Raw genomic sequence first — 9,493 nt, forward strand, 5'->3', positions numbered from 1 at the left:
CTTATCCACTGACAACTGATTGCATTTCTCCTTCAACCACCAAGGTAGCATTATAGATGCTGGATCACGACCTTTAAACAACTTGAACGGACTTACTTCAGTGACAGTGTGAGGTGTGATGCGATAAGTCCATAACCTCTCTCTCAAAGAACTTACCCAATGTGTTCCAGACTTGACTGATTCCACCACAAAATTCTTCAAAACACGATTAAACCTTTCAACTTGGCCGTTCTCATGCGGTTCATATAATGAAGTAAACCTGTGAATAATGTTGCAACTCTTAAGAAAATTGGCCATTTCAGTAGACGTCAACTGAACTCCATTGTCCGAGACCAGAACAGCAGGACATCCCTCTCTAGTAAACACTTCTTTAAAAAAACTAATAACATTTTCAGTGGAAGCCCTAGGAACAAACTTCACCTCAGGCCACTTGGAATGATAATCTACTATCACTAATGCATAGCGTGAAGACTCAGGTAAAATGTTGAACGGTCCGGATATGTCAAAAGCAACTTTCTGCCATGGTACAGAAGGCCATTTAATAATTTTGAGTGGTGGAGTATACACCTTTAGCATCCTTTCTTTGCATACACATTCTTGACATTCCCTCACAGTTCTATCAACAAATCTGTCGATTCCTGGCCACCAAAACACAGATCGAACCAACCGTTTCATGGACGAAATACCAGGATGGGTATCATGAGCAATTTGTAAAATAATGTCCTGCATGCCCTCTGGCGGTATACATTTCCCAGACTTAAAAATGAAGCCACAATCCAATTCCAATTCATCCATGACATTGTGAAAAGGAAACAATTCTGATCTGATAAGTTTTTTTTCAGGCCAACCATTCTGAATGTAATTCAACAGATCCGTCCAATTTGAATCCTTTTTAACACACTCTTGCCAATCAGATTCAGAAATACTCTTGAATTTCCCTTGTAACACATCCTCTATGGCTAACACAAAATCACACTCCTTAACCATATTGACTACTTCCACCTTGCATGGTAAGCGTGACAAACAATCTGCCGTAACATTCTTTTTCCCAGGTACATATATAGTGACAAAACTATATTCTTGCAATCTGGAGGTTAGTCTTGCGATCCTGGCTGTGGAATTCCATCCTCCTCCCACAGATAAAATATTGACCAAAGGTTTGTGATCTGTCCTCAGCGTAAACTTAGATCCCCAAACATAAAGTCTAAAATGCTCAATGGCCCAAACACATGCTAATAACTCTTTTTCTATTACAGAATATTTACGCTCACACTCATTCAAAGTTCTCGACGCAAATGCTACATTCCATTCTTCATTGCCTTCCCTTTGAGATAGCACTGCACCTAAACCATATAGGCTGGCATCAACTGTGATGATACACTCTTTGTTAATCCTAAAGGGTTTTAAATTTGGAGCTTTGACAATGTCGCCTTTGACTTCATTGAATGCTTGTTGTTGTACATCCGACCAACAAAATTCAACTCCCTGTCTCAATAATCTTCTCAAAGGTTCTATCTTATTAGCAAAGTTTTTTACAAACTTGCTGAAGTATTCGCACATACCAGCAAAAGATAACAACTGATCCTTATTTTCTGGAATCGGAGCATTTGTGATAGCCTCCACATTAGATCTTTTTGGAAATACTCCTTTACCTGATAAGGTATGTCCCAAATACTCTACTGACTCTTGGAACAGTTTGCATTTATGTGCTTTCACAGTAAGACCATTAAACTGTAATCTCTTACATACTTCTTGTAAATGATGTTCATGCTCGCTAACATTTTTTGAAAACACCAAAATATCGTCTTGAAAACATTTTACATATTTGTCTACATCTCTGAATATATGAAACATTACCCTTTGAAATACAGATGCAGCAGACGCTAGTCCGAAAGGCATACGTATATATTGAAAAAGGCCTTGAGGTGTTATAAATGCCGTAAGTTTTCTAGACTCTTTCGTTAATTCGATTTGGTGATAGGCAGATCTCAAGTCTAATGTAGAGAAAATTTTTGCACCATCAAAAATCGACACTAACTCATTTATATTTGGCAATGGGTGACAATCAATAACTATGTTGGAGTTTAGCGCTCTTAGGTCAACACACAGCCTCAATTTCTGATCCGGTTTTCTTACTAAAACTATGGGAGAACCCACTCTGATGATTCTATAGGTTCTATAATTCCCTCCCTCAATAAATCATCCAACATGGTCTTTAATTCATCTCTTATGTTGATGGGAACTCCTCTAAGTTTTTGAATGACAGGTGTATGGTTCTTTTTTAAAATAATGTTGTGTGAAAAGTTTTTTAGTTTCCCCAATTTTTCACAGAAAACTGTATCAAATTGTTTGTTTAATTCACATCCTTTATCACTTACCATGGGTTTATTGCATGGTTCAATTACAGAAACAGTATTCATCAGGCTTTCGTCACACAGAGATACCGGTTCTTTTGCCCTGGGGTTTAATAAAATGCCCAGCTTCCATTGGTCAAACCATCCCAACACATTAATCCCTTTAATTGAAATGTATAGCTGAATATCAGCTTTCCTGTTCTTAAACTGAATTTCAACCTTGTAAAACCCCACCATTTCAATCTTTGTACCAGAAAAATTTACAGCTGACACATCAGATTAATAAATATTGCCTAACTTATTTGAATGACCAAAGGTGCTTTCGAAATACTCCTGAGTAATTATGGTCCATGGAGAACCTGAATCAACCATCAAGTATACATCAACTTCACAAATAGAAAAATTGCATTTTGGTGAACTACGCTGAAAATTTGACTGCACATTAACAATTGACACTACAAAACCAGATTCATTGCTAGATTCACCACTAGGATCAATGTTCCTACAACTGCTTACAGTTTCTTCAGAAGTAAAAGATACAGCTCCCTTATTTTGTGCTTGAGTACGTCTATCCCTGCACATATTGCTGAAATGTCCAATTCTTTTGCAATTATTACATTCCCTTTTTAACGCCGGACAACCTGGAAAAGAAGCAATGTGAAACTTATTACCACATCTAAAACACATTCCTTGAAAATTTTGGTTAAAAAATTCATTTTTCTTTTGAAAAGAAAATTGTTTAGTCTTATTGAAAGAAGATTCTTGTTTAGTTCCTTGTTTGTGTTTTACCACACACACTTCTTCATCTCGGTTTTTCTTTTCCGAATTATTTTTTACTGTGTTCATCCACACATCAGATTGTTCCTGCGCCTTAGCTATAGCAATGGTTTCAGCTAGATTGGGATCGCCCATGACCCAAAGCTTATCCTGAGTTTTTTTGCATTTAGTGTGAACAATGATTTGATCCCGTATCATTTCATCTGTAATAGTGCCAAAGTTGCAGTGCAAACTCAACGACCTTAGAGAAGTCAAAAAATCCTCAAAAGATTCATCTTCCTTCTGCTTTCTGGTATAGAATTTAAAACGTTTAAGAGCAATGCTTAGGTTGGGTTTAAATCTTTTTTCAAGTCTTGCAAGTGCCTCAGTATAAGGATTTAAATTGTCTCCACCCGCCTCACTGGTAGAGGTAATTTGAGGTAAAGATCTAAAAATTTCTTGTCCTTCAGAACCAAGACAATGAAGCAAAATACTCTTTTTTCTTTCCGAACCCATCCTTTCCCCATCAATAGCCCTCATATAATTCACAAACTCCTCTTTCCACCTTGTCCATGGCATGGGTGGATCACCTTTCACTTGTAAAAATTTTGTAGATGGGTCAAATTGCATTTTATAGAAAAATGGAGCATAAACTGGATTGAAAGAGCTCAAAAGAGTATATTGAAATTAAAATGTACTAAGTTATATGTTTCTTTGTAACACTCAAAACAATAGTGCCATGTAGAAGATGTTGAAAAAATGAAAATAAAATAAATCTCTTACTTCCGCTTATCACCGTTTCTAATTTGCGATTGCTTCGAAGAAAATCGAGAAATAAACACAACGAGGCTTCTGATCTTGTCCCCGTGTATGTGTGTAACTATGGCAACGCAGTTACACAAAATGGCCGTGGACGCGCAACGTCGTGCGTCATGAGCGTCACCAAGCGTGCATGCGCAGTGTTAGGTTAGATCACCAACGTCATCAGCAGCTGCGAAAGAGCTGCGCACAAAGGTTCTTGGAGACGGACACGAACGTTCCAAGAAACGGTAGGCTGAGTGTCCTTCACTTTGAAAATAAACAAAGAAAAACAGGCTTCCCGTATGTCTAGAAAGTTAAAAAAATACATTGAGGGAAACAGAATTTGAATCGGAGATGTCCGATTGACACACTAAGTACAGCCTTCTTCAAAATGCGGTAAACTAAGCAAATGAGGGTCGGAAAGATCCTTAAATGAACACAATTTACTGCCGCAGGTGCAATTAAAGCACATCAACGAGATACAGCCGCTGGCACAATCAGGGTGCATAAAAATTTAAAAATACATACCAAGTTGTTTTTCTTCAATCGAAAAACACGACGAAATTCGTAGAAACAAATGGGTTCTTAACACCTCCTAATTGAATCCGTGCTGCAGGTGGTGATTTCCTCAGTCGCCAAAATTGTTGTAAATAAAGCAGGAAAGTTGAAGAAGATTTAATTTAGTTTATTGGTAGCAGCACGAATGGCATCTTCCACCGCTTCAATCCCAGCTCTCAATGAATTCCAACAGTCATAAACCTAAGACAGCTGTCTCTAGAATGTGGAACTAACTTAAAGATAAACTTGTCTCATGCACTGGCATGCGACTGCGATGTAACACTTAAAGGCATAGTAATACATGGAAATGTAACAGTGGTTTACCTTTTTTAAAGAGCACTCACAGGTAGAGCACCTAGACCAATTAATTAAACACCCCTTCCAAGAAAATGTACGAAGGGCACTCATGCTTTCAAACTGCATTACAGTGGGAAAGTGCCCAGAGTCTCAAGGCCACGAAACGAGAATTAGCAAAAACCAGGAGAAAAAAAGCAAAATGTTTTAGGGAAATTCGCAAAGAAGGGCCATGTCCAAAATGTTTCAACAGTAAAAGATGCTACTATGATGTGGTTGCTGTATATACAGATATGTTTGTTTGGTAATGCATAGCTCAGTAAATAGAAACCAAGATTCGGATGATATTTGTCAATAATTGATTTGTGAGTCTACATATTAACATCCTGCAATGATGTTATCTTTATTGATGTTTCTGTTAAACTCAATAATGAATTTTATAACAAAAGTAAATGACAGCCTAAGTGAGTGCATTGGTATTTAGGCCATATTCAGGGTTTAGGTGAGGTGAGGTGGAGTGATCCCCAACAACTTATAACTGTCCCAGTTGAAGAAGACTTACCAACAATGTGGTACGTCTCTCACTTTGACGTGATGTGTTTTAAACATTTGTATTTGAAAAAGGAACAATTTAAGTGAAGCAGATAGAGATGTAAGAAGAGTGGGTATCTCTGGTTTTTAATTTTGGAAGGTGGATGCAGTGGTATTTGGCATATTAATATTGAAAATAGTAACATGATACTGGTTTCATATACAATAGACACAAATGCAAAAAAATAAAAATAAATGATAGTTAAAAGTGCTCTTCGTATGATTCTCCCACTGATAGCCCACCAATTAGGTGTGCTGTAAATGTTCAGTGGCTAAAACCCACCAAAGATGTTTTGGCATCTATACATGGTATCCTACAGCCTCAGCCAAAACACACCTTGGGACTTTTGTGTGTCATTGTAGAACTATCATGATACTCATACTCGACTCACAGATCCTGTATGCCTGTTACCAATGTCAGAAAATATTAGTGAGCCAAGGGCGTGCACTGTTAATGTTATGCCTTCATCCCAAGTTGTCTCACCACAAGAGTACTCTGTAGTCATGAGTGTTATCTGTTCTCCAGTGTACTAGTCTGTGTGAAACAAGTGAATTAATTTTATCAGCCGGCTTTTAATATGAAAGTTTATCATGAAAAGCATTATCTCACGACCCTATCAACATACCAAGCCTCATCCCTTCCAGAACCAATGAGTGCTATCACTAGAAACGTGCCACTACTTCCAAAAGAGTCTAGTTGTAAGTGAGATATTGTAAATGTCAGAAGCCCTACCACAAATGAATTCACTTGAGCGGGGCTCCCTAAAAAATGCTTCAAGAACATAGCTGCACCCTTAAAGAGCAAGAGTTCTATTAAAATAATGGAATTCCATGTACTATTTTACAACAATATTTTTACAAATCTGTAAAGAAACTTTTTGCATAGAAGATTTGTAAACTTCAAGGCGAGCCCCAGAACTGGCAGCAGTATATTGCCTTCATGTGCATGGAATAGGCTGTCTGGGGGTAGGTTGGTTTAATGAAATCAGGCAAGGGGGAGTGGTTCGGTTAAGACTGGGTCTCAAACCTAGTTTTCGAAAGGAAATGTACGTATAGAGACAAACATATCTATTCAGTTTATTTTAACTGTAGGGATTAAGTCTAGAATGATGAGGTTGGTAAAAACCAAAAATCTTTGTCCATGTTGCAAGTCAACAGCACTGTTGAACATTGATCTTAAACTCATGACAGAAATTCTATGTAAATGATTTTAAAGAAATAATCTCAAAACATACTCTCTACCAGACAGGTTTATGTTTTGTAGATCTTATGCATGCGAGTAGACATTCTGATAGTCCTATGACACATATCTGTCTTGATGGGATTATAACACTTAATAATTTTTTTTAATAATCTCTCTTCAAAGTCTTAGATTTTCCAAAATAATGTAAAAACCTTTGTTTCCTTGCTGTAGATTGATTATAGAAGTCAAATGGTGCAAACGTGCTTAGAAAGGGTAAAGGTTTGGCACATTGCCGTACAAAAGAAGTTATTATTTTTATTAATAGTAGTAGTAAAAGTTGAAGTAGTAGTAGTAGTAGTATTTTTGCTAAATATTTTCAAACCTCTCTTACTGACCAAGTGATATCTGTTGTTTTAAAACAAGCATTAGCTAAGTCTGACACCACAATTCTAACACTTTGCGAGTGAGACTCACACATTTGAAGATTATGTTGACTTCTCAAAACTGGATAAATATTACACATTACAAGAATGGCTAAAAACTAAATTCAAAATTTAATGATATTCATAGTTCTGATGGGTGCAACTCCTTGGAGCTGTAGAGGTTTCAGGGAGCAGACCCACAGCAGTAGGAGCTCTCCTATAGAGCAATTTAAATGGGTAGACTCTTTGGGGTCCCGAACGATCTTATCCACTACTTTTTAAACCATTACTCTAGTGAAGATGTGGTTTCATTTATCTTACATTTATTTGATTTTTTCATAATTTGAAGCATCTTCTCATGTTGTCATTGATATCAAAGATTGCAAGTCATGATATTTACACAGTAACATATTAATGTTACATATTTATGCAGTTGTGTAACTAAAAGTCTCCGAATGAAAATAATTTTGCCAGTGCTTTTAGTACTGAACCAGTACCACTTGGTAGATATTTATTTATCAAGGGAGTTTCATAGAGAGCCGGAATGTCACCCTTTTAACACTTCAGAGCACTAGAGTATATAATATTGAATCAACAGTAAATTAGTGTTACTATTACAGTGCGGTAAACATCAGTGCTATATGTGAAGTAAACTTTCAATATACATTTATGCCTGGTATAGGTTTACACTGTGTTGATCTTTGATTAGGGGTCATATCTATTAGTTGGGAAAAAATAGAGTCTTCATAGATGGCTTTTAATCCTGAGTTTTAGTATCCAACATGCCCAGAGAGGCAGAGTTTTCATTTTGGACTATCACAAAATGGTGAAACCCATGATTGTGTCACTGAGCAGTAATTTTAAAAATCTACATTGAAAACATAATGTACACATTTATATTCTTCAAAGTAGTTAATTGAATTGACAAATGTGCAGAACAGTAAGATTTTTTAATGAAATCAGCTGTTCAAATATATTTCTTATATGTTACAGAGTTGTTTGAATTAGCCTTTTTGAAGTTCGAAATATTTTTTCTCTGCCAATATAATAATCATAACTATTAAACAAACCAAAACAGTGTCAATTATCAGTAGAAAAGGAAGAGATCGAATTGAAGACATACATTTCTAAAGGTTTATATTAGAATGTAGCTCAGTATATGAATTAGTGCAAAATTAGTTACCATGTCAGAGACGGTTAGAAATTGGGAAATCCTAGTAAGGGTGAGTCACAAACACACCCCAAATTAACCTGTGCTCACCCCCTGGTAGCCTGGCACAGAGCAGTCAGGCTTAACTTAAGAGGCAATGTGTAAATTATTTCTGCAACACTTCAACAGTACACGGTGAAAACACCACAAGAAGACTCCACACTTAGGGGCCGATTATGATAGCGGTTTTCCCGCATCCTCTGGGCCGGCGAAAGCCACCGCCGGCCCGGAGGATGCGGGAAAACAGCTGCGGAGCCTCGAAAGACCCACCGCCATATTAGGATGGCGGTGGGTCTTGAAATCCGTCCGCAGCTTGTCCGCCGCGGTTGCCTTCCGACCGCGGCGGAAAAGCTCTAACATGGCTGGCGGTGTCTATCAGACACCGCCAGCCATATTAGGATGGAGGAAATCATATGCTTTTCCACGGCGGCTTTTCCGCCGTGGAAAAGCATACGGACATTCACTTCGGGGGCCCGTTGGGGGCTCCCTTGGTGAAGGGGGGTTGGGGGGTGCACATGGGGGGTACCTATGGTACCCCCCTGCATTTGCGTGCACAAAGCAGCAGGCACCGCGCGGTGCCTGCCGCTTTGTGCAGCAAATGCGATGCATGCATTTTTAACATTGCGGTGGGTGCAGCTTGAAGCTGCACCCGCCGCAATGTTAAAGATAGAGGATGTGACCGCCACCCTGGTGGTCACATCCTAATCTGCACGGAGGGAACGCCGCAGCCCATGCGGACGGTCCCTCCTCCTCTGGGGTCGCGGACGGACTCAAGTCCGTCCGCGATCCTAATCGACCCCTAAGTTAGAACAATAGAGTATATATTTATGGGTAAAACAAGACCAAAACAAGCTGAGATCTGTGAAGCATGAGGTGATGTGTCGAGTCGAAGTACAGGATTCATGGGTGATGCGTCATCGTTGAGCCACACAAATCAGGGTTGTGTCGCCATTGAACCGCAGACTGTAGGGGGTATGTCGATAACAGGAGGCGAAGAGTAGCGCAGAAGGCGATGCAATGTCCTCAGCCCTTGCATTAGTGGCAATGCGTCAGCATCGAGGGAGATGCGTCGGTTCCGAATGGTGCAAACGTCATCGATGCATGGACTTTTGTAGTTGTAGCACTTTATACCCACTTCCAAGGGCCCAGAACTGGATTGGCATGACTTGGCAGGACAAGACTCTCAGATGGCAGAGTGCTGCTGGTGAATGAAGTGAAGTCTTTGATGTCCCTGAAACTTCCACCAACAGAAGGCAAGCAGACAACCCCTTGGAGCAACTCTGGGTTCAAGTGGTGTAGGTCCAGTCCTTCTCACCCAGGCAAG

Source organism: Lissotriton helveticus, chromosome 10 (genome assembly GCF_964261635.1).
Source record: "Lissotriton helveticus chromosome 10, aLisHel1.1, whole genome shotgun sequence".
Taxonomy (NCBI): Eukaryota; Metazoa; Chordata; class Amphibia; order Caudata; family Salamandridae; genus Lissotriton; species Lissotriton helveticus.